This window comes from Ranitomeya variabilis, chromosome 5, assembly GCF_051348905.1.
Source record: "Ranitomeya variabilis isolate aRanVar5 chromosome 5, aRanVar5.hap1, whole genome shotgun sequence".
Classification (NCBI taxonomy): Eukaryota; Metazoa; Chordata; class Amphibia; order Anura; family Dendrobatidae; genus Ranitomeya; species Ranitomeya variabilis.
The window spans coordinates 617,749,971-617,764,704 of record NC_135236.1 but is presented as its reverse complement, the minus strand read 5'-3'; the positions used below and the strand labels follow the sequence as shown (position 1 = coordinate 617,764,704).

Below are 14,734 nucleotides of genomic sequence, written 5' to 3'. Positions count from 1 at the left end.
GGAGGTCAAGATAAGGTCTGGAAGACCAAGCAAAATTTCAATGAGAGCTGCTTTACAAGCAGAGAGGCATATCTGTTAGTGTCAAATTCCCGCCGCTGCACAGGGGGAATCTCAAACCATGTCCACTGCGGTCTCCCATTCTTCTCCAGCCACAGTGGAACCTGCTCAGCAGAGACGTCGATCCCAGGATCCGGCTCAAGCTGATACTGTGTGCTTGAGTACTGCTAGCTTACCAGGCTCTGCCTTTGTAGCCAGCACTGTTCAGCGGCAAGCAGGCATTTCAGGGACTAAGTCCTGTTTTTTCCACACTGAGCATGCCCACAGGGCGACCTCCCATTGGAGGTTAGGGGTCATATGCTCAGGTCCTGTTGCAGCTCCTATTGGACCATCAGGAAGGTCCTGGAGCGCTACTGCTATAAAAGGTTTGCATGGCCACTCAGCCATGCGCTAGTGTAAACCTTGACAATGTGTGTGTGTAGATGAATGACTGTCGATGGATGAAAGCTCCTTAATCATTCCCATTCCTCATGTTGTTGACTGCTCGCGAATGGTGGAAGCTATCTAGCGCCCGACAGTGCTATCTGCACATTAAGCACATGTTGCAGTGCCCATCTCTACGGCACCGTGCGCCATCAGTGTGCTTTCCTGACAACCGTCAGTATAGGGTGGGAATTCCAGCTTGGTCTGTGCATCTGACTCAGGGCGTCCTCAGGCGTGGGCTCAAAAGCCACCGAGGGTCAGAGCCAGTTCAATCACCAGATTAGTGGCGGTGATTCTTAGGGATCCCACTAGTGCTTTGCAGCTGCACCTTGTGACTGCTAACAAGGTGCAGCATATTGTGCGACTCTGTGAAGCAACAGAGCTCGCTACCATTTCACACGGGGTGAAGTCTAACCCACGTGTGAGCTAAGTGTCCATCCGCCATTACAAAGCAGCAGGTACCATCTCTGCATGGTGGATCCCTGGGCTGCGAACGCACCTCGTATCAATCTCTTTATTATTTGGTGCGTTCCACTAGCCCTAACAATATCAGAACCCACGTTGATTGCAAAATACCTGCAGAAAGGTTTAGCTGATACTGGAGTTGTGGTATATTGCTCTACAAAGACACCTGATCAAATATGACCTTTATGAATGTGTCATCAGAAGAAAATATCTCCATAAAATTCAGAGTCAGAAATTTTCAAAAGAACATCTAAACAAGTCTGATGCATTTTGGAAACAAGTCCTGTGGACCGATGATGTTAAAATAGAGCTCTTTGGCCACTTCAATCAAAGGTATGTGGGGAGAAAAAAGGGCAAAGAATTTCAGGAAAAGAACATATCGCCAACCATTAAGCATGGGAGTGGATCAATCATGCTCTGGAGTTGTGTTGCAGCCAATGGCATGGGAAGCATAACATGGGTAGAGGAAATAATGGATTCAATTCAATTTCAACTAATTCTTGATCCAAGCATAACACCATATGTAAAAGATGCTGAAGGTGAAGTTTTTCTTTTTTAATACATTTGCAAAAATTTCTACATTACTGGGGGTTTCAGTCAAGATGGGGTGTAGAGTGTACATTAATGAGAAAAAAATTAACTTTTTGAATTTACAAATGGCTGCACTGAAATGAACAGTGAAAAATTTAAAGTGGTCTGAATACTTTCCGTACCCACTGTATATATTGTGAGTAGTGTTGAGCATTCCGATACCGCAAGTATCCGAGATCCGATACTTTTGTGGTATCGGGTATCGGTATCGAAACAACATTAATGTGTAAAATAAAGAATTAAAACAAAAAATATTGCTATACTCACCTCTCCGACGCAGCCTGGACCTCACCGAGGGAACCGGCAGCGTTGTTTGCTTAAAATGCGCGCTTTTACTTCCTTCCGTGACGTCACGGCTTGTGATTGGTCGCGTGCCGCCCATGTGACCGCGACGCGACCAATCACAGCAAGCCGTGACGTAATTTCAGGTCCTGATTAGTGTTGAGCATTCCGATACCGCAAGTATCGGGTATCGGCCGATACTTAGCGGTATCGGAATTCCGATACCGAGATCCGATACTTGCCGCGTATCGGATACCGGAATCGGAAGTTCCCAGATTCAAACTGCACAAATTCAGCCAATGAGAATGATTCCAAGTGTGGGCACATCCTGTTCAGCATGGAGGGCATGAAACTACTGGCATGGCTGTGATTGGCTGCTGAAATGATGTCATGATGCAGTTTAAAAGTCGCTGGCGCCATTTTGCGATCACTCTGCTGTGAATTCAGTTAGTGACAGGACGCTGTTTGCTGACTGAGGGCCAGTTTAGAGATAGCGATTTGCTTCTTTGTGCTTTTCAAAGGCTAATTTAGCAACCGCTGTGTTCACCTACTATTCACCTTGCTTTTGCCTTGTAGCGCTGTTTTCACAGCGATCTGCAAGGTCTGTGTGTGTGTGTGTGAGTGCAGCCCACTCTCTAGTCTGAGTGCAGCCATAGGCCATCCATAGCTGGTTGTATTCAGTTCAGGGAGGGTGGTTCGTTGCCTCATACTGTTTTTTTTTTTTTTTTTTTTTCAAGTAGTGTAGTCTGCTGCTCATTTTTTCCAAAAATTCCTATTAGTGTCTTTCCACCCGTCTCCAGCTAACTTGTGGAAAAACACTACATAGGATAAAGTAGAGGAGGGTTTTTGGGCCTTGCAGCGCCGTTTACGGCTGTCTGCACGGTCTCCGTGTGACTGCAGCTCGCCCTGTAGTCTGTGAGCAGCCATAGCCTGGTTGTCTCCAGCTCAGGGTTCTTCACTGAGTCATACCGTAAAATCAATTTTCCTTTTGTTTTAAGTAGTGCAGGCTGCTGCACATTTTTTCAAAAAATTCCTATTAGTGTCTTTCCACCCGTCTTCAGCTAACTTGTGGAAAAACACTACATAGGATAACGTAGAGGAGGGTTTTTGGGCCTTGCAGCGCCGTTTACGGCTGTCTGCACGGTCTCCGTGTGACTGCAGCTCTCTCTGTTGTCAGTTCAGTCCCCAAAAAATAAATAAATAATAAAGTTCACCAAACACACCAGTGACACCACTTAACATTTGTGTAGGCCACATTAGCTCATATTAAAGTCTAGTCCACACTTTATAAAATTAGTGTTTCTTATACCTGTTAGGAGTTGTTCAGGAATAAGCACACAAAGCCGTTAGTACTTTTCTGCTTATCTTTATCAGTCAACCAAGATGAAGAAGGCAGTGAGTAAGGCACGTGGGCGTGGGCGCGGAGCAGGGAGAGGACGTGGGGATTCTGTGCCTGCTGCGGGCACCGGTGACTCATCAGCACCCACTTTCACCAGGGAACAGTCCTTCATGCGCAGCTTTGTGTCAGAGCGCCGTACACCGCTGCTGCGTGAAGACCAAATTGAAGCCGTTGTCGGATGGATGGCAGCTAATGCATCAACTTCAATTAGTGCCACATCCTCTCAGACACAGAGCACTGGAGAGCAGCCATCTGTCTCTTCACCACCTGCCAAATTGCCCAGGCAGACAGAGAGCACAGGACAGGAGCCGTCTCTACTTCTGTTCTCTGAATCTCTTGGCTTGGAAACAGGGGGCCAGCCAAGCAGTATTGGAGAAATGGAAGAAGAGGCAGGGTGCAGTGATGCCCAACAGCTTTTTCTCTCTTCCTCTGAAGAGGCGGGTGGGCCAGTGCTTCCGGTCACCACATCGCAGGCCGCATCCGCTGATGATGACACTCAGGTGCCACTTTCTGGTGCGTGCTCTGCTGCTGAGACTACCCAGGAGGAGCAGTTGGGGGCAGAGGGTAGTGTAGATGATGAGGTCCTTGACCCATCTTGGCGTGAGGGACAGGAAGGTGGTGGGAGCAGCTCTGAGGAAGAGATTCCCCGTACGGCCCAAAGAGGGAGAGGGAAGGGGAAGACTGCGGATCCTGCAGCCTCCGCTTTGGCACCCGTTAGGAGCATGTCTCTTCCAAAAGCCAAAAAGGGCGCTCCCAAGACTTGCAGTCCCGGGGCCTTTTTTGACACAGTTGCAGATGACATTTGCTATGTCAAATGCAAGGTGTGTCATCACAAAGTCAAAGAGGTCGAAATGTCAGCAGCCTCAATACCTCCAACATGTGGAAACATGTGCGGACCAGGCACGCGGCGTTGTTAGAAAAACACACTGAAGAGCTAGGCCAACCAACTGCGGCAGCTACCACCTCTTCAGCTCGTGTTGCCTCTTCCTCCAGCTCACACGCAGCTGGTTCGGCTTCCTCCCAGGATCGCCGTGGAAGAACCTCTGGCCCTGTTGTCCAGAGACCCGCTGTAATTCCACCCGCAGCACCACTTTCCCAGTCATCCACACACTCCCAGCTCAGTCTACAGCCATCGGTAGTACAGGCATGGGAGAAAAGGCGGCCTTTCTCGTCAAACCACCCACGAGCACAGGCTCTGACTGCAGGCATTGCCAAACTTCTGTCACTGGAAATGCTGTCATTCAGGCTGGTGGAGACTGACAGCTTCCGTGACTTGATGTCATTGGCAGTAAAAATAAACCCGGCACTCAACTTAGGGTGAATTTCATAGGATTTAATAAAGAAACGTTTCGGCCTATCTGGCCTTCTTCAGTCAACTATGTACAAAATTAAGACAGAAATCATGAGTTTACATCACTCAAAAAAGAACAAAACTAAAGTATATACAAAGAACAAAGTAACAAGGGTCATGAAAGGAACATTATGTAAATATAGCGAGAGACATCACATTATTGCACAGTGTAAAGTTATCTAAATATAGGCAGACATTATTGGCAGTGCTGAGTATGTTATAAACTGCGCTATAGTGATTAATTGTGGGTGATATGACGTACCGTGTAGCCTAGAAGGCTAGAAGAGAATGGGGCAATAAGTATTGCCACTGGTATAAATCTAAAGGGAGGAAGAGAAGTGCCAAAGATTATGAGGCAGTGTGGTACAGGGGTGTCCGTTCGTATAGTGAAGAGAATGCATACCCTGTACTGTCACTACAAGCGAACTTGCTGCATCCGGCTCAATAGTGTGAAGTTTGAGTAACCTGAGTGAGAAGAGCATATTTAAACTGATGCAGTTGGTAGCAAGATTATTAGGAAGTGAAGGGGTTACAAACCTTAGAAGGAGAGAGCGGTGTGTGAGCAGGTCCAGGCGACGCGGTATCCACCGCTTGTCAGCCCAGACTGCAGGCATGCAGAGTCTATTGTAAGGCAGTGGGCGTGGTTTGCGCCTAAACTAAAGTGAATGGGAGAAGGGGAAGCTGGGCGTGCGCACTGTGTGCGTTCCAGTGACTAAATGGTGCATTCCACGGCGTACGGTGGCTGCTGGAGGACAAAAAGGTCCCGCTGGTGCAGAAAGGGGCCGTGAATGATAGAAATAGCTCCTATTCAGTGTGGATCAATAGCGGTGGCTCTGTAAAAGGAGAGACAGAGTTAGTACATAATATTGGATCAATACAGAATATCATACATAGAATACAATAACATTTTTTCAAGAGGAATCACTGGCATATAGATAAGGTTATGCTTATACCAGGTATATGTTGAAACAAGTAACTAGGACGAAGTATCTGAACAAACTTGGTTTCATAGAACGGAAAGCAGATCATATTCTCTGTTGAGGCCCTTGGGATACAGGGTCCCCAACGTGTGTATCCAGTACGACTCCCGTTGTTTGAGTCTTTGGATACGGTTGCCGCCTCTCCTGGATTCTGGTACATGCTCAATGACCTGAAATTTTATTTGTGAGACATTATGGTTATGTGTATTGTAGTGATCAGGTACAGGGAGAAGGAGATTCTTGCACCGTACTGTGGACTTGTGTTTGCTGATACGGTCCCGTATTGGCTGTGTTGTTTCCCCGATATATAACAAGCCACAGGGACATTTGAGTAGATAAACGACAAATGATGTGTCACAAGTAAAGTAGCCCCTGATGTTGAAGCGTTTGCCAGAGTGCGGATGGTGAAAAAAATCACCCCTAATGACATTGCTGCACTGGTTGCAGTGAAGGCAGGGGAATGTGCCAAATTTAGGGTTTTGTAAAAACCGTTGTTGTGGGGTAATTTTCGAGGGAGGCATGTCTGCTTTGACAAGTTTGTCCCTAATGTTAGGTGCTCTCTTGAAGCATGGAAGGAATGGTGTACGGAACTCTGGAACCTTGGGATACGCCTCATGAAGGAGATGCCAGTGTCTACGAATAGTTTTATGGAGTATATAGGCATAAGGATGGTATGTGTGGACGAATGGGATCCTGTTGGATCCTCTATCTTTGTTGGAGCAATGGGATGGAACTGTGTTGGGTGCAAGAATCTCCTTCTCCCTGTACCTGATCACTACAATACACATAACCATAATGTCTCACAAATAAAATTTCAGGTCATTGAGCATGTACCAGAATCCAGGAGAGGCGGCAACCGTATCCAAAGACTCAAACAACGGGAGTCGTACTGGATACACACGTTGGGGACCCTGTATCCCAAGGGCCTCAACAGAGAATATGATCTGCTTTCCGTTCTATGAAACCAAGTTTGTTCAGATACTTCGTCCTAGTTACTTGTTTCAACATATACCTGGTATAAGCATAACCTTATCTATATGCCAGTGATTCCTCTTGAAAAAATGTTATTGTATTCTATGTATGATATTCTGTATTGATCCAATATTATGTACTAACTCTGTCTCTCCTTTTACAGAGCCACCGCTATTGATCCACACTGAATAGGAGCTATTTCTATCATTCACGGCCCCTTTCTGCACCAGCGGGACCTTTTTGTCCTCCAGCAGCCACCGTACGCCGTGGAATGCACCATTTAGTCACTGGAACGCACACAGTGCGCACGCCCAGCTTCCCCTTCTCCCATTCACTTTAGTTTAGGCGCAAACCACGCCCACTGCCTTACAATAGACTCTGCATGCCTGCAGTCTGGGCTGACAAGCGGTGGATACCGCGTCGCCTGGACCTGCTCACACACCGCTCTCTCCTTCTAAGGTTTGTAACCCCTTCACTTCCTAATAATCTTGCTACCAACTGCATCAGTTTAAATATGCTCTTCTCACTCAGGTTACTCAAACTTCACACTATTGAGCCGGATGCAGCAAGTTCGCTTGTAGTGACAGTACAGGGTATGCATTCTCTTCACTATACGAACGGACACCCCTGTACCACACTGCCTCATAATCTTTGGCACTTCTCTTCCTCCCTTTAGATTTATACCAGTGGCAATACTTATTGCCCCATTCTCTTCTAGCCTTCTAGGCTACACGGTACGTCATATCACCCACAATTAATCACTATAGCGCAGTTTATAACATACTCAGCACTGCCAATAATGTCTGCCTATATTTAGATAACTTTACACTGTGCAATAATGTGATGTCTCGCTATATTTACATAATGTTCCTTTCATGACCCTTGTTACTTTGTTCTTTGTATATACTTTAGTTTTGTTCTTTTTTGAGTGATGTAAACTCATGATTTCTGTCTTAATTTTGTACATAGTTGACTGAAGAAGGCCAGATAGGCCGAAACGTTTCTTTATTAAATCCTATGAAATTCACCCTAAGTTGAGTGCCGGGTTTATTTTTACTGTTAATGGTGTGGGACCCTACCCGAGCACCCTCACTAGATAGTGCATACGGTTCTTTATTTAACACGTTTACCCGTACGTATAGCACATCTCACGGTCATGACTTCCATAGTCTTCTCATATAACGAAGAAGAGACCTCTCATATTATTTCACAATCCACCATCTCTAGTGATTTTCTCAAAATTCCCCCAAGGGAGACGAGGGGTAGAGACTTAGAAAGAGAAAAGCGCCACTTAATCAATATAGAATTGCATTGCGCAACACTAACAGAATATTCACGGGTCCAACGGATACCACGCGGATTGCGAGTCCCTCTACGCCCCACCCTCTTTAGCGACTCTTCCGAGTATTGTGATAAATTTGAAAAAATCCTCAATAAGTGCTCTTTCGATTTGATTACCCTAACCATAGCACATCTCCACAAAGAAATTGAAGCCAGCACAACCCGAATCCACAGCATCGAGACACAACTTGCCGCGGCTAGCACCGCTGAAGAACTGAGTGCCCTGAAAACCCAAATACAGACAGTCCTGGACTTACATCGCAAAGATACGGAACAGAAGAAAAGGAATAAGTTCGCACGCGACACAGAGGACTACGACTTGGACCGGGTCTACAAATGGCGCAACAAACCGTCTTCCAGGTGGGCCTCAAACAGAAATGTCTCCAGATCTTCAGCAGATTTCTCCACTTCGGGGTCAGATCTAGAGAGGAGAGAACCAGCACCTATGAGCCATTTTTTATCGAGAGGCCGCAGACAACCCCGGCGAAGAGGACGAGGCGAGGCCAGGGACACAGGCAGAGACAACACCCAACAACGCGTGACTCGTTCACAGGTAATTGGCCACTAGTTGTCAATATTTCTTCCAGGACTTTAGGGATAGCCGAACATAACGTCCTACAAAAAGGCCTATCATACTGTCCATCTTACAGATGCAGGACTTTCGAACTTGAAATGGACTTATTAAAATTTTTCCGTCGACTTAGATTAAAAGCTTACTTTTCTGAACTACCCCCTCAAACTACACCACCCGCACCCATAGGGTCGGACTCCAAATTATTAACTGCAGCTAGCTTGGGCCTCAGAACCCAAAGTTCGTTCAGACCTCCAAGGGGTTCCCATACACTGGAATCTTTTATTGATTTAGTCCACAAATCCTTTCAGGAGCTATGCTCCAACATCAATGGTGGCCGATTACACTTTGCCCCCAACCTCACAGCCCTTGACCAACAGGCACTAAGATCCCTACAAGAGGACCCCAACCTTGTCATAAAACCTGCGGACAAGGGGGGTGCCATAGTTGTCATGAATAAAATAGACTACCTAAATGAGATTTTAAGACAACTAAGGGATGCCACTATATACAAGGTGTTATCTAGGGACCCCACCAGTGAGACTAGAACTCTCATAGCAGAAACTCTACACAAGTATTCCGACTTGGGAGTCTTGGATCCCAAGACATGCGAATTCCTCACCCAGCAACATCCAATCACCCCGGTTTTTTATACTCTCCCCAAAATTCATAAAAATTTACAAAGTCCACCGGGGAGACCCATAGTTGCCTCCACGGAATCTGTCCTATCACCCCTGGCGATTTACCTTGAGAAAATAATCACACCACTAACAAAAAAGGCACCCTCTTTCATCCTAGACACTGGTGATTTTTTATCACATATCAAACAAATAGGCAGTATACCCAATGAAGCCTTTCTAGTGTCTTTCGATGTTAAAGACCTATACACTTCAATCCCACACAACGAAGGTATAGGCTCTATACATCGTCTCCTCAGCTCCACCCAAATGGCAATTGAACAGATCAATCTTTGTGTTGATCTTCTACACATTGTTCTTACACGGAACTACTTCATGTTTCAAGATAAACACTATCTACAGATACGGGGGACCGCGATGGGGTCGAACGTCGCGCCCCCGTATGCAAACTGTTACATGGCGGATTTTGAGGCAACACTCATATATACCCATCCACTTTTCTGTAATCACATACGGTCATGGAAACGCTTTATTGACGACATATTCTGCATCTGGGTAGGCCCACTTGAATCTCTACTGACTTTTCATCAATTTCTCAACACATCCTGGCCTGGTCTATCTTTCACCATGGCCTATGATCTGGTCAAATTGAGTTTCCTGGACACTTTCATTATTAAAGGCGACGATGGCTTGCTCTCCACAGACCTCTTCACCAAAGAGACGGACAGAAACAGCCTTCTCCACTTCGACAGCTTCCACCCCAAATCCATGAAACATTCTATACCTAAATCGCAGGTCCAAAGGATCAACCGCATCGTATCTAACGACACCACACGCTCCACCAGGATCGAAGAACTCCACGCTAAATTTAGACAACGCGGCTACCCAAACTCTGTCCTTCCCAACACAGTTCCATCCCATTGCTCCAACAAAGATAGAGGATCCAACAGGATCCCATTCGTCCACACATACCATCCTTATGCCTATATACTCCATAAAACTATTCGTAGACACTGGCATCTCCTTCATGAGGCGTATCCCAAGGTTCCAGAGTTCCGTACACCATTCCTTCCATGCTTCAAGAGAGCACTTAACATTAGGGACAAACTTGTCAAAGCAGACATGCCTCCCTCGAAAATTACCCCACAACAACGGTTTTTACAAAACCCTAAATTTGGCACATTCCCCTGCCTTCACTGCAACCAGTGCAGCAATGTCATTAGGGGTGATTTTTTTCACCATCCGCACTCTGGCAAACGCTTCAACATCAGGGGCTACTTTACTTGTGACACATCATTTGTCGTTTATCTACTCAAATGTCCCTGTGGCTTGTTATATATCGGGGAAACAACACAGCCAATACGGGACCGTATCAGCAAACACAAGTCCACAGTACGGTGCAAGAATCTCCTTCTCCCTGTACCTGATCACTACAATACACATAACCATAATGTCTCACAAATAAAATTTCAGGTCATTGAGCATGTACCAGAATCCAGGAGAGGCGGCAACCGTATCCAAAGACTCAAACAACGGGAGTCGTACTGGATACACACGTTGGGGACCCTGTATCCCAAGGGCCTCAACAGAGAATATGATCTGCTTTCCGTTCTATGAAACCAAGTTTGTTCAGATACTTCGTCCTAGTTACTTGTTTCAACATATACCTGGTATAAGCATAACCTTATCTATATGCCAGTGATTCCTCTTGAAAAAATGTTATTGTATTCTATGTATGATATTCTGTATTGATCCAATATTATGTACTAACTCTGTCTCTCCTTTTACAGAGCCACCGCTATTGATCCACACTGAATAGGAGCTATTTCTATCATTCACGGCCCCTTTCTGCACCAGCGGGACCTTTTTGTCCTCCAGCAGCCACCGTACGCCGTGGAATGCACCATTTAGTCACTGGAACGCACACAGTGTGCACGCCCAGCTTCCCCTTCTCCCATTCACTTTAGTTTAGGCGCAAACCACGCCCACTGCCTTACAATAGACTCTGCATGCCTGCAGTCTGGGCTGACAAGCGGTGGATACCGTGTCGCCTGGACCTGCTCACACACCGCTCTCTCCTTCTAAGGTTTGTAACCCCTTCACTTCCTAATAATCTTGCTACCAACTGCATCAGTTTAAATATGCTCTTCTCACTCAGGTTACTCAAACTTCACACTATTGAGCCGGATGCAGCAAGTTCGCTTGTAGTGACAGTACAGGGTATGCATTCTCTTCACTATACGAACGGACACCCCTGTACCACACTGCCTCATAATCTTTGGCACTTCTCTTCCTCCCTTTAGATTTATACCAGTGGCAATACTTATTGCCCCATTCTCTTCTAGCCTTCTAGGCTACACGGTACGTCATATCACCCACAATTAATCACTATAGCGCAGTTTATAACATACTCAGCACTGCCAATAATGTCTGCCTATATTTAGATAACTTTACACTGTGCAATAATGTGATGTCTCTCGCTATATTTACATAATGTTCCTTTCATGACCCTTGTTACTTTGTTCTTTGTATATACTTTAGTTTTGTTCTTTTTTGAGTGATGTAAACTCATGATTTCTGTCTTAATTTTGTACATAGTTGACTGAAGAAGGCCAGATAGGCCGAAACGTTTCTTTATTAAATCCTATGAAATTCACCCTAAGTTGAGTGCCGGGTTTATTTTTACTGTTAATGGTGTGGGACCCTACCCGAGCACCCTCACTAGATAGTGCATACGGTTCTTTATTTATTGATGTCATTGGCAGTCCCACAGTACAATGTGCCCAGCCGCTTTTACTTCAGCAGGCAAGCCGTCCCTGCCCTGCACAAGCATGTGGAGGGACACATAAAACACACGCTACTGAATGCCGTCAATAGCAAGGTCCACCTCACCACCGATGCGTGGACCAGTCAACATGGACAGGGGCGATACCTTTCCCTCACTGCCCATTGGGTTAATGTCGTTGAGCCGGGTACAGATCGTGCGAGTGGCGCAGGACATGTCCTGCCCACTCCAAGGATTGCAGGAATCCATTCTGTATGCATTGACTCCTCCTCTTACACCAGTTCCTCAGAATCATCGCTGCAGGAGCCGTCACAGTCCACCTCCACATGGACCCGTGATGAACGTTTACCTGTTACGACCGACATGAGCACAGCCGTGGCCAAACGTCAACAGGCCGTCTTGAAATTAATTTCTTTGGGGTATCGAAGCCACACAGCGCAGGAGCTCTGGAATGCCATCAAGCAGGAGAGCGATGTGTGGTTTGTGCCAGCGAATCTCCAGCCAGGCATGGTAGTGTGTGATAATTGCCGAAATCTGGTGGCAGCTCTGGGCCTCGGCAACCTCACTCACATCCCATGTCTGGCACATGTGCTCAATTTGGTCATGCAGAGTTTTTTGAGGGACTATCCGGATCTTGATGCACTGCTGCACAAGGTCCGCCTAGAGTGTGCTCATTTGCGGCGTTCCAGCACGGCAAAAGCGCGCATTGCGGCTCTGCAGCGCCGACACCACCTGCCGGAACATCGCATCATATGTGACCTACCTACCAGGTGGAATTCCACGTTACATATGTTGGAGAGGTTGTGTGAGCAGCAGCAAGCTGTAATGGAGTACCAGCTGCATCAGGCGCAAAGAAGTCGCACTCCGCGCCGTTCAGACTTCACAACCACAGAGTGGGACACTATGAATGACGTCTGCCAGGTTTTGCATCCCTTCGATTATTCCACGCGGATGGCGAGTGCAGATGATGCACTATTCAGCATGACTGTCCCCCTTATCTGCCTGCTTGAAAAATCACTGCAAGCGCTAAGGGATGATGTTGTGGATGAGGTGGAGGATGAGGATTCAACATTTCCATCATCTTCTGGACAGTCAGCGCCACGTGGTTCCTCACAAACGCGTAGGCAGGGGACAGTTTGTGAGGAGGATGAGGAGGAGTCAATGGAGGAGGAAGACATCCGTCCAGAGGAGGGAGTTACACAATTGTCCAGTACTTAGTGTGTACAGCGAGGGTGGGGTGATGACGAGCGGGCAGAGATCACGCCTCCAGCAGGGGACAGCGTTTCTTGGGCAGTTGGCAGTCTGCAGCACATGGTGGATTACATGCTGCAGTGCCTGAGAAACGACCGCCGCATCGCCCACATTCTCAACATGTCTGAATATTGGGTGTTCACCCTCCTCGATCCTCGCTACCGGGACAACGTAGAAAGCCTCATCACACCGTTGAACCGGGAGCGAAAAATGCGGGAGTACCAAGACACACTGGTGAATTCCATCATCTTCTCCCTTCCAAGTGAGAGAAGTGCTGATAGTGCATTACAAAGCAGCTCAGTGCGTCCAGGCAGTGGTGGAGGCTCTGCACAAAGAGGGAGCAGAAGCAGTGCCTCTGCCCAAGGCAAGAGCAGTATGGCCCAACTGTGGCACAGTTTTCTGTGCCCGCCACAAAAGTCAACACCATCACAGACGGCTCCAGTCAGCAGGAGGCAACGGTTCCGTCAGATGGTGACAGACTACATGTCTTGCCCTCTTGCTGTACTCCCAGATGGCTCTTCACCTTTCAAGTTTTGGGTCTCAAAGCTGGATACATGGCCAGAGCTAAGCCAGTATGCATTGGAGGTGCTGGCTTGCCCTGCGGCTAGTGTATTATCGGAACGCGTCTTTAGTGCTGCAGGTGGTGTACTAACTGACCGTCGCATGCAACTATCCTCCGATAACGTTGACCGGCTTACTTTCCTGAAAATGAACAAGGCCTGGATCTCGCAGGAATTTGCCACTCCTCTTCCTGATTAAATAATTAGGTGACTGTCTACGTTATCCAGGTCTCCTGTTTTGTTCATCTTTCTACCACCTGAACTTAAATTCCTGGGCTCCAACACCGCCAGTTGAGGCTCAGAAGTGCCGTCTGCACAGTCAAAACATACGACCCAGTGTTATTGGGTTTCAGTAACGTCAGCTGATCCCCAGCTGTGCAGCCGGCAATGTGTCCTGCGACCGCCACGCTGACACAACAACTGAAATGTAAGGGAACCTGTCCCCCCCCCCCAAGGCGTTTGTTACTGAAAGAGCCACCTTGTACAGCAGTAATGCTGCACAAGGAAAAGGTAGCTATTTTTGTTTAGCTCCTTGCACACGCAGAACTTAACACTTATAAAATGTGTCCACTGATACCGTAAAACCGTCCCGGAGGTGGGACTTTCCTTCGTAATATGACGCAGCACAGCTGTCATTCCTACCCCCTTGGCGCCGTGCCCCGGCTCCTCAGCGTTGTTTAAATCTGTCCCGGAGCCTGCGCTGTTATGTTATCCCTTGGCCAGGCACACTTAGCGCTGCCCATCTTCTGACATCATTTGGTGTCAGGCTGGCTGCGCCTGTGCGGCCGCGCTGGCCGAGAGCCCGCCTCGCATTGTCTTCTGATTTCATCCCACTGGGGGCCTGAGATCCATGGACATGCGCAGTGCATATCTGAACCTCCGCCTCTCACTCATCTCCCTATGCCTTCTTCAGACTGTGCGCCGTCCGCTGATCCCTAGTAGCATGCCACGGCCGTGACGCCGCACAGTCTGAAGAAGCCGTAGGGAGGGGAGTGAAAGGCGAGGATATGCACTGCGCATGGCCACGGATCCCAGGCCCGTGGTGGGATTACATTAGACGACACTGCG

At 47.4% G+C, this 14,734-nt stretch overlaps 2 long non-coding RNA genes across 3 annotated transcripts in view; one reads left to right on the top strand and one right to left on the bottom strand.

Moving 5' to 3' along the window:
• Nucleotides 1–14,734, bottom strand: part of LOC143773889 (uncharacterized) — a 177,105-nt gene that overhangs the window by 31,789 nt on the left and 130,582 nt on the right. The window lies entirely within an intron of this gene.
• Nucleotides 6,689–10,995, top strand: LOC143773888 (uncharacterized). Of its 2 annotated transcripts, none has more exons than XR_013215429.1 (3): nt 6,689–6,979; nt 7,990–8,414; nt 10,861–10,995. It is a non-coding gene; the product is annotated as an uncharacterized LOC143773888 (long non-coding RNA). The 2 variants fall into 2 exon arrangements; XR_013215428.1 differs by lacking the exon at nt 6,689–6,979 and adding an exon at nt 7,116–7,254.